The following is a 15,867-nucleotide window of genomic DNA, read 5'->3' as shown; positions in this document are numbered from 1 at the left end:
AAAGATAATTAGACATTCCGTAATATCATGGAAATAGTAAACAATAGTTCTACACCGCATGTAATAATTCAACATTACCTACAATAATGAATAAACTCATTTACATTGTACGTGTTTTTACATTAAAGATAGATACATTAGACAAATACAATATATAAATAATTTTACAACACTTATATTAACAATTCTGAATTGCAAACGAATTAATTTAATTTCCTGGTGTAACTGATAATTCTGCTTAACATATTGTAATCGGGAATCAAAGATAAATTGTGTAAACTAAGGTTGATCCAGCATTGAATATAGTTTGTCTATGTTACATAGTTTATAGCCCACTCCCATGAACTGAAAAAGCAATTTAAAATCTTATAATAATGAAGATAAAGCTACATTATTCATTTCATTCCATCAAGAATTAACATCATTCCATATGACACCGAATTATTGTTATTATCTGCGATTTTTACAATTACATTTTATTATTTATATATATATTGTACATATATATATGTACAAATAATAAAATGTAATTCTAAAAATTGCAGATAATAACAATAATTCTGTGTCATATGGAATGATGTTAATTCTTGATGGAATGAAATGAATCTATTTACATTACAAATGATCATGAAGAAAGTGTTTTGCATTTTAAGTAAACGAGCTTGACTTTGATAATGAAGAAACTAAGTGGCTAGATGCACCCACAGTAGCAAGCTCCTCGTGGAATACAACCAGAACTATTCCAGTTATAATGAGGTATTACTGCTTAAAAAATGGATGCTGAAATAATCTAGGGAAGGAGGGAGAGGAGAAAGTGGTGGAAGAATATCAAAGGATCTGTAAAGGCTGATGAAGAACAGCATCTTCATGGTTCTGTTTTTTATACAAGAGAGGCAGATCCTTCAGAGCTACAGGCAGCTTCCCCAGCAAGTTGCCAGGGTGCCCATCATAGTAGTGCATGAGTAATAATTCTTCAGGTCTGTTCTGCCCACTACCGTGGACTGAGGTGAAAATGGGATGAAGTCAACTCTCCTTGCCTATGCAGCTTTGGTGGTCTTCCTATTGCAGCAATGAACTGCAAACTGTAATGAATGGAAAGGATCAACAACATCTGCCTGGAATAATCCTGAGGCTAAGAAGTTGACAGTAACTCTGACATTCATGGACAAACAAAACCGGGCACATCTGTGAACGTGTATTTGAGATTGCAGGACATTGCAGACATCTGTTGGTCCTTTAAATCACACGAGTTCAGATCAGTGATCTGGAATATCAAACTTGGCCGGAGTATTGGGTTTTTCACCATTGTCCATATAATCTTGGAAAGCCTTACAACAGGCAAAAAGGTCTGGGGATAATAAAAATATAATCAAAAGAAAGAGTTCAATGTTGTGAAAGGCACCAGGGTTTGTGCACAATAGTCAAGTCAAGTCAAGTCAAGTCACTTTTATTTATATAGCACATTTAAAAAACAACTCTCGTTGGCCAAAGTGCTTTACATTGGTGGAGGTACAATAATGCTGTCTACTGAGTTTTCTCAGCACCACACCAAGTTATCCTTGGGGTTTCTATGTTGATGCTAGAGTGGCAATGTTGATGCTAAAGTTGCTGATTTAAAAAAAATAAAGGATCATTTGGATAGAACAATGGCAGATGAAATTTAATACAAAACACACCAAAAATATTATATTTATAATAGGTTCATCAGGATCTCATCCCAAAGTGCAAAATAGACGAAAAACAAAGCTTCAAATGGGATCAATAAACTCATAATGTGACTTGGTGATTTTTGTTAAAAGATAAATATGGGCCAGGTGAATTAGTTGGACAGCACAAAGGCAGCAGTTCAATCAGGACCTTGGGAGCTGTGTGAAATTTGCACATTCTCTCGGAATTAATTGGATACTGTAAATTATCCCAGTGGGGAAGTGGTAAAGGGATCAAAGATGTGCTGTTATGCACGTGCGAATGCACGTGAGAGAGTGTCAGGCTTCAGGGAAACAAGATGCAGGGAATAGCCTTGTTCTACTGAACTAGAGAGCCAGCAGGAACGTGATGGGCTGAATGGTTTCCTTTTGCAGCATAATACGTAAATAAATGTATCTTGATTGTATGTCCACCCAAGTGTATAATGAACTTTGGTTTAATTTGCCAACAATGGTTCCATACCTTGTCAGCCAAATTATGTGATTCTCTCCAGAGCATGCTTATAGCAACTCAAGCAGTGGCATTTTACCATGGTCCAGCATTTGACATTCAAGCAAGTAAGAACATTATTTTAATATTCAATAGATTCAGATGGTATAATCTGATCTTAGTTCGCTGACACTTTTTCAAGTTATTGTAGCTTTCAATGTATATTAAAACAGTTACTGCTCTCTGTCAAATTGCGAATGCTTGCGAATCTATTAAAAAGGTTTATATGATTATGGTTCATTCAGATGGAGTCTCTGGTGCATGAAATCTCCAATGCAGTTTTAATGTATGTCCAATATTTTAATTATTAGCTACTTATTGGAATTCCAGCTATAATTAATTGCATCTGATTGGATAATAAAAAAAGTCATGAACAGTTATTGCATGAGTGATTTCATTGCATATATTCAGATTTGCATATTTTCATCCTTTTATTGCATGATGAGTTTGCCAAAGCAGGCTGTGTGAGTGTGCAGTAGATATTTTCTACTAAAATTCACACATAGCTAAATGGTATCACTTAACTAATTCAGAACTACTTATTATGATTATAACCAAAACTGATCGTCAGTGATCAAGTTATTAGGTGGTAAGTCCTACTTCTACCTCCTTGCTGATGAGTGAGAGGAGACTGATCAGATCGTAGTTAGTCGGAAAGTATTTTTTTGGCAGATTATTTATGGGCAACTTTCTGCATTATTGGATGGATGTCACTGTTGTAGTTGTACTTGGACATTTTTGTTAGAGGCCTATCCTATTCTGGATAGATGTGATCTTGCTGGTGCCTACAGCCTTACCAATACACTCAGTCACCTCTTGACATAATGGTGACCAAATCAAATTGATTGAGTACAATGGAGACACAAGAGACTGCAGATGCTGGAATCCGGAGCAAAAAAGCAAATTGCTGGAGGAACTCTGTGGGTCAAGTACCATCTGTGGGGAAAAGGGATAGTTTACGTTTCGGACTGTAAAAGCCTTGTTCTGTGCAATCATCAGACATACTTTACCAACACTGAAGATAATGAATCATGCATGAATCAATGTTTAATACTCCACCAAGTCAGTAATGCGATTTGGTGGTCATTTATTGCATGACTATTGCGGAACATGCACAAATTATTTGGCACGTACCAACATTACAACAATAATTATGCTCTGAAGCAGCTTAGTGACTGTGAGTTAGTCATTAAGGACTATCATGAAGTTAGAACACCTCACAATTCCTGTGATCTGCTTGTTTAGGATTGTGGTGAGGGCATGCATCTTAAATCACAATTCTGCTTTTGTGCAGATGATCATCAGCTGAGTTCAAAAAGGCTGTCCTTGATCACAAGAATTTTTCTATTCAGTCCTTCAGTTCCTTTAATAAGTATCAGTGGCATCATAGATTTCATTAAATGCAGAGGTCGTGGCTGATGTCAGGATCTGACATTTTTATGTCAGTAAACATAGGAAGCAGCTTATTAATGCAATTGAACTCTTGTCTGCACTGGAAGCCTGTGGAATTGCTTGTGGTTCTATATATCCACATTCACGATATCAAAGTACGTCATACTTTCACAATAATTGTAACCCATGAAAAAATGTGTTGGTCAGCCTCACATGTTGCTGACAGTTTCCCACAGGGAATTCGATGGAAATAAGTAATCCGTCACTTACTTCTTGCACCAGTTTTGCAGAGTTGGGCATACAATTTCCTGTTTTTGCTGGGAAGGATCCAGGAGTGTATAAATTAAAGGCTGTGGTCATTCTGCCAGCTCCTGGCAACATTTCAGCTCTGGAACTTACCCAGAGTTCTGTCTCAATCATAGCTTAGTCAGCTGTATTTTTACTTCTCACTCACTGTAAAAACTTGAGCACAGATATTAGCTGACACTTCAGCGGTCTTCTGAATAAGTGTTGTCCTGTTGGAAGTGCCATCTTACAATCCCTTACAAGTGTGGGTAAACAGTGCTGTTGCATTACTTTAAGAAAGTGCAGCTTATTATCCCCTTACGGCCTGAGCAATATTCAAACCTCAGCCAACATTACTAAATTATATTATCATATTCCTGAACATAGCTTTGCACAAAGTAGCTCCTAAGCGTCCTAAATTATTTTGCTGAGTACTTCATAGAGTTATATAATTGACTATAAACCTATTTAAATTCCTGAGATCATGAAATACATCATATAAATCCAAATGTTTCATGATTTATTCCCCATATGTTATCAAGACAAAGAGGCCAGAGCTTTAGAATGAGATAAATAAGTTTTAAAGGGAATTTGAGGGGAAAGTTTTTTTACATTTGGAATAGTAAAATCTGAAACGGACCGTCAAAGGAGGTGGTGGAAATAGATACAATCACTATATTAAGAGTGAAGGTTACGGCCCAAAACGTTGCCTATCTCCTTCGCTCCATAGACGCTGCTGCACCCGCTGAGTTTCTCCAGCATTTTTGTGTACCTTTGATTATTCAGCATCTGCAGTTCCTTCTTAAATACTATATTAAGAGGCATGTAGATAGGCCTATGAATAGGCAAGGCATAGAGATTTGGTCCATAATGTGGGCAAAAGCTCAGCACAGACATGATGAACTGAAGGGCCTGTTTCTCTGCTATACCACTCTATGATCCAAAATCAATGGATCATTGGATGGATGGATGGAATGCTATTTATTGTCATTCAAACCTAGGTTTGAACGAAATTACATTATTAAAATATCTGCAATTTCTTAAGATGGTGATCATACCAGCAGAATATGAATCTTAAAAGCTAATGCGAAACAAATCCATTGTCACAGTCTGTTTCCAATAGTTCCAGCTAAGCCAGGTCTGTGTTGATAACACTTTCAAATATTTTATTCTTTATGGCGTTAGCAACGTCCTGAAAAATGTGATGATGGCTTATAAGTATCTTAACAACGCATTTTAGTTATCAATCAATAAGTAAATCATATTTCTGGATAGTAGCAGTTTGGCAAAGTCCAAAGACATGGAGAGCCAGAAAAAGATAGCAGCAGAAAGACCTTTTCTTGCTTTTGACAACAGTCTGATCATCTTTAGAATTGTAGTGTTTGGGAACATGGCAACAGGAATCTGCAATGTAATCATTCTGGCCAATTCTGCTATTGACTGAGTTGACGGTTCAACTGTGAAATAACACCAAATCCTTTAATGTCTTTATTTAACCATAACTCTTATCTATCTTAGACTTAAAATTAGCTATAGACCCGACTATTGATCATTTTCCATTTGTGAAAGAGTTCCAAATTTCCTAATTTGTTTCCTAATTTTCCCAAAACGTCTGGCTCTCTAACATCAGGATTTACTCCCAGACTCTCAAACAGTTGCCACTGTGGCCAGGCAATTCGAATGAAACAAATGGTGCAGAAGATGGGATGTGGTCGGTTGTGGAGTGCATTGCGACCATTGCAATCTCAGGTCTCCTCTTGCAATTCTCAGTGCACGCATAAACGTGTCATCTAGTGTGTCACGTCCAGGGCTGAGTTTAGGAGACCAGGGTGACCATAACTGGAGTCACATATGCTGTGGTTAGAGTGGGAATGAGCAGGGCTTAAATGAAGGTGGTGATCAACCAAGGATTGGAGAGGAGAGGCCCAGGGATAATGGGCAACAGCGAGTTAAATGGTGGAGCTTAGGTACTGCTGCAGATCAAAGACTCTATCAGGTAACATGGGAGATTTGGGGTGTGAGATTGCAACCTTCACGTGGTCCACCCTGTTTCGACGAATGCAATCAACCTGGCGTGCACAAGCAGGAGATCAAACAGAACAAGTTGTCTTACAACTTCAGACTGTGCACGCCATACGCAAGAAGAAGAAGACTTAACTTTCCTTTACAGGCACAGGCAATGACCAGACCTCTAAATCATGTGCTGGCCCTTCATACCAAACAGCCCGCAATGGAGACCTAGTCTACTTAAACCCATCCAAAGTTGACATAATCTCTTTGACATGCTGACACTCTTCATTTATTAATTAATACTTTATTGTCACATGTGACAAGTCACAGTGAAATTCTTTGTTTTGCATACTCAAGGTATGCAAAGAGTCACCACATAAAGGGAGCCGACAAAGTTACAAAGTATTCCACGCCAGGTCCACCTTATCTCTTGCTATATCTATGGAGAGAAAACAATAGTTGGGAATGATTTGGTTAAGGAGCTTGAATTGACATTAAATTAATTATCATATTTTTCAAATTGTGGAATATTGCTGCAATGCTGTACTTTGAAAAGTAATTCTCTGAACGTAAAACGTTAAAAAAATATCCTGATCCTTTTTGACAATTCCTGTGCCATTGTTGGAAAGGATGCAGACATCTGGAAATGCAGTGAAGGAGCAGGGAAGCTATCTCTAGCAAAATCCGCCTTCTGATAAAATGCTTAGAATTTTTTTGTCTCATGCAATATACTTTTTCCCCGGAGAGGCAACCACAAGACCTCATGACAAAATTTCTCACCCAGCCATCGATGCATTACAGGAACCACAAACATGCTTGCATTATCTACATCATGAAAGGAGCCAATGACTTCTGCACTAATCGCTATCCAATCCACTCTGGCACCTTATTGAATCTGGATGCAAAATACTGACAGGAAAAGAAACACAGCACAAAGTCCCAGCAAAAAGAAAACCAGTCCAACAAATGTCTCACAGCTTATAGTACCTGGTCTTTCCTGGCATCTGTTGAGAGATTCTTGGTTTATTTGTCAGAAAACACCAAGACTTCATCCTGGAGATAAAGGAGTTAATTAATTGCAAATGCAAGACACTCTAAGACTGAAAGCACTATCACAGCTCAAGAGTGAGAGAAACAGGTTTGCAGAGGATACTGTCTACTTTCTTGAAGCCCAAAGCGACATGACTATGTCAATATGTTGGATTCAGTTTGGCAAAAGCATGAAAAGAATTATAACTCTTTCAACTTGTATTGGATTGGGCCATGGTTATGGAGTGGTTGGGTCTGTTTTGGATTTTCAATGGTTGATTGGGTTCAGATTGATTGGGTCAGAACAGGTTCCAATTGACTATGGCTGGCTCAGGTTTGGATTGGCTATAGTTCAGTCGGATTTGGATTTGCATGGTTAAGTCAGGTTTAGATTTATTGCAATCAGATTGGATTCAGATCAGCTATTTATTTAGTATTTGATCGGATGTGTAATTCACAGGATTTGAAAGCTGAATTTGAGCAAGAAACTTGTAATTGGAGAACAGATGGTGACGATCAAGGCTACACAGCGACATGGAATCTTCATCCTCACAGACTGATCCACAACAGGCCAAATCCCAGTGCTGAATGAGATCAAACAAGGCTTTGTGATTGCACCAATCCTCTCTTCAATCTTCCCTGTTGTGATAGTTGACCTTATCTTGAACCTCCACTGGAGTGGGTCAGTGGACAGGATGAGCAGTAAACTGTTCAACCTTCATCGCGTCCACTCCAGAATCAAGATCATCCCAACCACGGACTTCATGCTTATCCATTTGCTTAAGTTCAAAACATTGAATCCTCTATGAAAATGTATACAATTATGGATCTAATACTAATGAGCCTGTCCCACTTAGGCGACTCGAGTCTACCCCAGGTAAGTAGTGGAATATTGCATTGCGAGAGTGCCCGTTTCTCCGGACCGGGGGGGGGGGGGGGGCTGCGGTGTCTGCGGCGCGGAGTCAGAGTCTCGCTGCGTGGGAGGGAGAGAGGGGGAGGGAGGGAGAGAGAGGGGGGTGTGAGAGGGGGAAAGGGGGGGTTGAGAGGGGGGAGAGAGAGAGGGAGGGGAGGGGGAGAGAGAGAGGGGGAGGGGCGAGAGAGAGATGGGGAGAGAGGTGGAGGGGGAAGGAGGGGGGAAAGAGAAAGGGGGATTATCTTTAGTGAGATTGCAAAATTAAGGTAGGTTTTAGAGCAAATATTATTTTATATTATATTAACAATACTGAAAAATATGAATTCCATAGTTTGCGATTTTCATTTTGCATCATATTTTTAATGTGCACACACTAACACAGTCGAACAGTAGCAGGCAATCAAATCAACACACAAAATTTGTTCCAAAAAAAAGGTTTTATTTACTGCAATAACAGTATTTTCCTTGCTCCTTTATAACATTTTATAGTACAACTTGATTATTAAAACAAGGACAGCCTCAATTCTTGATTTAAAAAAATGTATACAATAATGACCCTAATCATCCCATTTCAACCACTCATTACTCTTGACTCAACCAAAATTATTTCTGAAATATTGGTCATAGATTTGGTGAAAAAATGCTCCAAAGAAGGCCCAGAATGCACCAGAGAGCATCTAAAACCCAAGAACCCCGGCTGCAAGGGTCTTTCAGCTTTGCGCTTGTGATATGCGCTGCGTGCACTTATTTCACATACATTTTTTGTAATCCTGCCATGCCACCCCGTTTTTGAAAAGCTTCGTACTTGCCTGATGTATAATATTTTTGACACTGTCATAGGCCTTTCTTACATATGCTGTCACAACGCACTGTAGTCTCTAAACAACACTTCAGCAATTTGCCTTGCCCTCCATTACAGAATAATAGTGTTTTAAGCCGATAACTCGACACTGGCACTGGCAATAAATAAAAAGCGCAGCTTTCCAGCCCTTATCTCAAGGGCCACGCTCGACTGCACATCGGTGTCAATCTGGTGGACTTCCATCTTCCTCCCGTCGTGGGGATGGGGGATTGGGAGGGGCCTCACAAGTGGAATAGCCTTCATCTAAATCCGGCTCTGAAGAAGGGTCTCGACCCGAAACGTCACCCATTCCTTCTCTCCAGAGATGCTGCCTGTCCCGCTGAGTTACTCCAGCATTTTGCGTCTATCTCCAATAGGTGAGTCAAATTGTTCCCACATATGATACCAGAGGTCCTGAAACAAACACAATACTCTGAGCTTGTCAATAGATTCATCATGAAGGCAGCAAACAAGCCTTAAGGATGTCCTCAAAGTCTTGAATAAATGTAAATCCTAACCAACCTGTAGGAATCTCAGCTCCAAGACGCATCTGTCAGAGAGGCATCAAGGATAATCCAACCACTTGGAGCCTCGCACAAACAGTGGGAGGAGCATGCAATTGTTTAATCAACCCTTCAACCACTAACAAGCTTTACTTATCCCACTGTGGTAGATTCCGTGCATCCTAGTTCTCACCTCAGGAGCCACATAACTGTAGAGGAAGCAAGTCAACCTCAACCCTGAGGGGCTCTCTACAAAGCACAGTCTTGCCATTTGTAACGCATCCATTCTACAATTTAGATGCATAAGCCAATATTGTACAGTACTAGATTCCAGTTGCCAAGTGTCACAGAGGGGAAATAGAGAGGGTAACAACTGCACAAGAATCAAAACCAGCAACAAAAATAATGAAGAACCAGCATAAATAAACACACAGGAGAGAGAGCTGAGAGGCCAACTGCAATGGAATGTCAGCTCAGATTTCATGCTCAAACCTGAGCGCTTCTTAAACCCAGAACCTTCTGCTCCAGAAACAAAAGTGCTCCCAGAAGTAGGAACACAGGATTGGATTGCTCACCTGTGGTGATGGCAGCAAATAAAGTAAAACGTGATTCAACCTTTTTAACAGCTTATCCAGTTTTGCGAATCACCAGATGTGAGGACATTTTATTCCATTTTACGGTGGCACGGGATGTAGACATATCTTAGAAACATAGAAAATAGGTGCAGGAGGAGGCCAGTCGGCCCTTCGAGCCAGCACCGCCATTCATTGCGATCATAGCTGATCGTCCCCAATCAATAACCCGTGCCTGCCTTCTCCCCATATCCCTTGATTCCATTAGCCCCTAGAGCTCTATCTAACTCTCTCTTAAATCTATCCAGTGATTTGGCCTCCACTGCCCCCTGTGGCAGGGAATTCCACAAATTCACAACTCTCTGGGTGAAAAAGTTGTTTTCACCTCAGACTTAAATGGCCTCCCCTTTATTCTAAGACTGTGGCCCCTGGTTCTGGACTCGCCCAACATTGGGAGCATTTTCCTGCATCTAGCTTGTCCAGTCCTTTTATAATTTTATATGTTTCTATAAGATCCTCCCTCAGCCTTCTAAACTCCAGTGAATCCAAGCCTAGTCTTTTCAATCTTTCCTCATATGACAGTCCCGCCATCCCAGAGATTACTCTTGTGAACCTACGCTGCACTGCCTCAATCACAAGGATGTCCTTCCTCAAATTAGGAGATCAAAACTGTACGCAATACTCCAGAGGTTGTCTTACCAGAGCCCTATACAACTGCAGAAGAACCTCTCTACTCTTATACTGAAATCCTCTTGTTATGAAGGCCAACATTCCATTAGCTTTCTTCACTGCCTGCTGTACCTGCACGCCAACCTTCAGTGACCGGTGTACAAGGATGCCCAGGTCTCGCTGTACCTCCCCCTTACCTAACCTAACCCCATTGAGATAATAATCTGCCCCGTAACCTCACATTTATCTATATTATACTGCATCTGCCACGCATCTGCCCACTCACTCAACCTGTCCAGGTCACCCTGCAACCTCCTAACATCCTCTTCACAGTTCACACTGCCACCCAGCTTTGTGTCATCCGCAAACTTGCTAGTGTTGCTCCTAATTCCCTCTTCCAAATCATTAATATATATGGTAAACAGTTGCAGCCCCAACACCGAGCCTTGCGGCACTCCACTCGCCACTGCCTGCCATTCTGAAAAGGACCCGGTCACTCCTACTCTTTGCTTCCTGTCTGCCAACTAATTTTCTATCCACGTCAACACCCTACCCCCAATACCATGTGCTCTAATTTTAGTCACCAGTCTCCCGTGCGGGACTTTATCAAAAGCTTTCTGAAAGTCTAGATACACTACATCCATTGGCCCCCTTCATCCATTTACTTGTCACATCCTCAAAAAATTCCAGAAGATTAGTCAAGCATGATTTCCTTTCACAAATCCATGCTGACAGACTAATCCTTTTACTGCTATCCAAATGCCCCATTATTACCTCTTTAATAATGGACTCCAGCATCTTTCCCACCACCGAAGTCAGGCTAACTGGTCCGTAATTCCCCGTTTTCTCTCTCGCTCCTTTCTTGAAAAGTGGGATAACATTAGCTATCTTCCAATCCACAGGAACTGATCCTGAATCTATTGAACATTGGAAAATGATCACCAATGCATCCACTATTTCTAGAGCCACCTCCCTGAGGATCCTGGGATGCAGTCCATCAGGCCCCGGGGATTTATCATCCTTCAGTCCCATTCGCCAACCCAATACTATTGCTTGTGCAATTGATGGGATACCATGGTCCAATTGGCGCGAGAGAGAGGGAGAGGGAGAGGGAGAGAAGGAGGAACAAAAGGGAGTGTGTTCCTACTATGTGGAAGTCGTACTCAAGGATGGGGCTTTACAGGGAATTAGGAATAAGGAGTTCATTCCCAAGGGAGAATTGTTTCCCTTCAACAAACTCAATTTCAGGTGTCAGATCACTGATGGACTAAATAAATTATGATTTAATGAAATAAAAAGAACTTACTAGAAGCAGAAATAATCCTTCGGCCCTTGTGCTTGCTCCATGATCCAATAAAATCGTGGGTGATCTTTGATCTTAGCACAACATTCTTACATTAACTCCAGAAAACCTAATTTTTTTAATATCTAGAAATCTTATTACTCCTTATCTTGAAAATACTCAATGACCTAGTGCCCAAAAATGCATCACCCTTTATGTGAATAAATTTCTTCTCATCCCTATCCTGAATGGCTGGCTACTTACATCCCAATGAACTCCTTATTGGGATACAGTTGCCTTTGAATAGCAAGTACGCCTGTACCCACTCGATAATTCCTAATTCCCTGTAAAGCCCCATCCTTAAGTACGGCTTCCACATAGTAGGAACACACTCCCTTTTGTTCCTCCTTCTCTCCCTCTCTCTCTCTCTCTCTCTCAATTGCTCATGCACACGCGCGCACACACACACACACACACACACACACATATACCAATGGTTTTTTTCCCTGCTGCTGGATTTGCAACCACAGGTCCCAGACAGTGGCTAATGTATGATTCTTAGGTGGTACCCCACAAATGTTGCCTGAGTTCAGAGATCCCAGGACCAGTCAAGATGGAGATAGAGATCCTCAAAGGGGTTTTGAAAAAGGTCGGAGACCCTAGGAAAGGTTGAAAAGGAAATCTGAGGCTTCGGGAGAAGGCAAGAGAGTCAGAGACCTTGGGAGAGGCTGAGAAATGTCCAGGAGCCCAGAAATGACTGAGAGGGATTAGAGACACCTGGGGAGGCTGAGATGGATATTGGGGACCGAGGGAGATAACAAAGAAGAGGTCAGGGATCCCATGAGAGGCTGAGGTGAGGTCAGTGACACCAGGTGAGGCCAGGAAAAGGTCAGAGACCATGGAGCATTTGAGGAGAGGCCAGAAAATCCAGGTACATATGAAAGGCAGTCAGGAGACCTCAGAAATATCCATGAGATAAGTTGGAGATCTCAAGAGAGGCCTAGACAATAGACAATAGGTGCAGGAGTAGGCCATTTGGCCCTTTGAGCCAGCACCGCCATCAATGTGATCATGGCTGATCATCCACAATCAGTACCCCATTACTGCCTTCTCACCATATCCCTTGACTCCTCTATCTTTAAGAGCTCTGTCTAGTTCTCTCTTTAAAGTATCCAGAGAACCAGCCTCCACCGCCCTCTGAAGCAGAGAATTCCACAGATTCACAACTCTCTGTGAGAAAAAGTGTTTCCTCGTATCCATTCTGAATGGCTTACCCCTTATTCTTAAACAGTGGCCCCTGGTTCTGGACTCCCCCAACATCGGGAACATGTTTCTTGCCTCTAGCGTGTCCAGACCTTTAATAATCTTATATGTTTCAATAAGATCCCCTCTCATCCTAAATTCCAGAGTATACAAGCCCAGCCGCTCCATTCTATCAACATATGACAGTCCCGCCATCCCGGGAATTAACCTGGTGAACCTACGCTGCACTCCCTCAATAGCAAGAATGTCCTTCCTCAAATTGGAAGACCAAAACTGCACACAATACTCCAGGTATGTTCTCACTAGGGCTCTGTCCAACTGCAAAAGGACCTCTTTGCTCCTATACTCAACTCCTCTTGTTATGAAGGCCAACATGCCGTTTGCTTTCTTCACTGCCTGCTGTACCTGCATGCTTACTTTCATTGACTGATGAACAAGAACCCCCCCCCCGTTGTACTTCCCCTTTTTCCAACTGACTCAATTTAGATAATAATCTGCCTTCCTGTTTTTGCCACCAAAGTGGATAACCCCACACGTATCCACATTAAACTGCATCTGCCATGCATCTGCCCACTCCCCCAACCTGTGCAAGTCACCCTGCATTCTCATAGCATTACACTGCCACCCAGCTTTGTGTCATCTGCAAATTTGCTAATGTTACTTTAATCCCTTCGTCCAAATCATTAATACATACTGTAAATAGCTTCGGTCCCAGTACCGAGCCTTGCGGTACCCCACTAGCCACTGCCTGCCATTCTGAAAGGGACCCGTCAATCCCTACTCTTTGTTTCCTGTCTGCCAACCAATTTACTATCCATGTCAGCACCCTACCCCCAATACCATGTGCTCTAGTTTTGCCCACTAATCTCCTATGTGGGACCTTATCAAATGCTTTCTGAAAGTCCAGGTACACCACATCCACTGGCTCTCCCTTGTCCATTATCCTGGTTACATCCTCAAAAAAATTCCAGAAGATTAGTCAAGCATGATTTCCCCTTCGTAAATCCATGCTGACTCGGACCGATCCTGCTACTGCTATCCAAATGTTCCGCTATTTCATCTTTTATAATTGACTCCAGCATCTTCCCCACCACCAATGTCAGGCGAACTGGTCTATAAATCCCTGTTTTCTCTCTGCCGCCTTTCTTAAAAAGTGGGATAACATTAGCTATCCCTCAATCCACAGGAAGTGATCCTGAATCTATAGAACATTGGAAAATTGGGTTGTGTTAGGGGGGGGGGGGGGTGAAACATGTTCTCTGTCTCTTCCTTCGGGGGAATGCGACTTTTTCGTGTCGTATCCCCCTTCTCTGCCTCCGTCTGCGCTGAGGCCTAATGGCGGAGCTGGCGGCCTCCAGCCTGCGACTGACCCCGAGGCTCCGGAGGCAGAGCCAGCCAGGACTCACCAACGAGAGGCTGGCCGTCTTCGGGGCTGAGGCAGCGGTGGCCCGACTTGCTGGTGCGGCGTTCTGGCTTTCGGCGGCGGCCTGGAGCTGATGCAGCGGGGCTTGGAGCGGAGACTGCGGGACCCAGAGCTGGGGCAGCGGCCTGGAGCTGGGGCGGCGGCCCGGAGCTGGGGCGGCGGCCCGGAGTGGAGACTGCGGGACCCGGAGCTGGGGCAGCGGCTTGGAACGGAGACTGCGGGACCCGGAGCTGGGGCAGTGGCCTGGAGCTGGGGCGGCTGCCCGGAGCTGGGGCAGCGGCCCGGAGCGGAGACTGCGGGACCCGAAGCTGGGGCGGCGGCCCGGAGCGGAGACTGCGGGACCCGGAGCTGGGGCGGCGGCCCGGAGCGGAGACTGCGGGACCCGGAGCTGGGGCGGCGGCCCGGAGCGGAGACTGCGGGACCCGGAGCTGGGGCAGCGGCCCGGAGCGGAGACTGCGGGACCTGGAGCTGGGGCGGCGGCCCGGAACGGAGACTGCAGGACCCGGAGCTGGGGCGGCGGCCTGGAGCTGGGGCGGCTGCCCGGAGCTGATGCTGTGGCGGGCCGTCTCGGAGTGGAGACGGCGTTCCGGCTTTCGACGGCGGCGACATCACCATGGAGGTCCGCTGGACTGGAGGGCGGCATCTCCGGCCTGGATCGATCGCCTCAGTGCAGAGGGAGAACAAGGAGGGAAGAAACGGAGTCTAAGACTTTGCCTCCATCACAGTGAGGATGTGCTTGGTGAACTCACTGTGGTGGATGTTTAATTTGTGTTTATTGTATGTTTTATTTTTATTGGTTCTGTGTATGACTGCAGGCAACATAATTTCGTTCAGACCGAAAGGTCTGAATGACAATAAAGGAATCTAATTCTAATCTAATTCTAAAAAATGATCACCAATGCATCCACGATTTCTAGATCCATTTCCTTAAGTACCCTGGGATGCAGACCATCAGGCCCTGGGGATTTATCAGCCTTCAGTCCCATCAGTCTACCCAACACCATTTCCTGCCTAATGTGGATTTCCTTCAGTTCCTCCGCCATCCTAGATGCTCTTGCCACTAGTACATCAGGAAGATTGTTTGTGTCCTCCTTCGTGAAGACGGATCCAAAGTACCTGTTCAACTCATCTGCCATTTCCTTGTTCCCCATAATAAATTCACCTTTTTCAGTCCTCAAGGGTCCAACTTTGGTCTTAACTAATTTTTTCCTCTTCACATACCTAAAGAAGCTGTTACTATCCTCCTTTATATTCTTGACTAGCTTACCTTCGTACCTCATTTTTTCTCCCTGTATTGCCTTTTTAGTTATCTTCTGTTGCTCTTTGAAAGTTGCCCAATCCTCTGGCTTCCCACTCATCTTTGCTATGTTATACTTCTTCGCATTTATTTTTATACTGTCCCTGACTTCCTTGTCAGACACGATCACCCCTTACTCCCCTTGGAATCTTTCTTCCTCTTTGGAATGAACTGATCCTGCACCTTCCATAT

Source organism: Amblyraja radiata, chromosome 5, assembly GCF_010909765.2.
Source record: "Amblyraja radiata isolate CabotCenter1 chromosome 5, sAmbRad1.1.pri, whole genome shotgun sequence".
In the NCBI taxonomy this organism is placed as follows: domain Eukaryota; kingdom Metazoa; phylum Chordata; class Chondrichthyes; order Rajiformes; family Rajidae; genus Amblyraja; species Amblyraja radiata.
The sequence above is the reverse complement of the archived record's forward strand: the minus strand, read 5'-3'. Positions refer to the sequence as shown.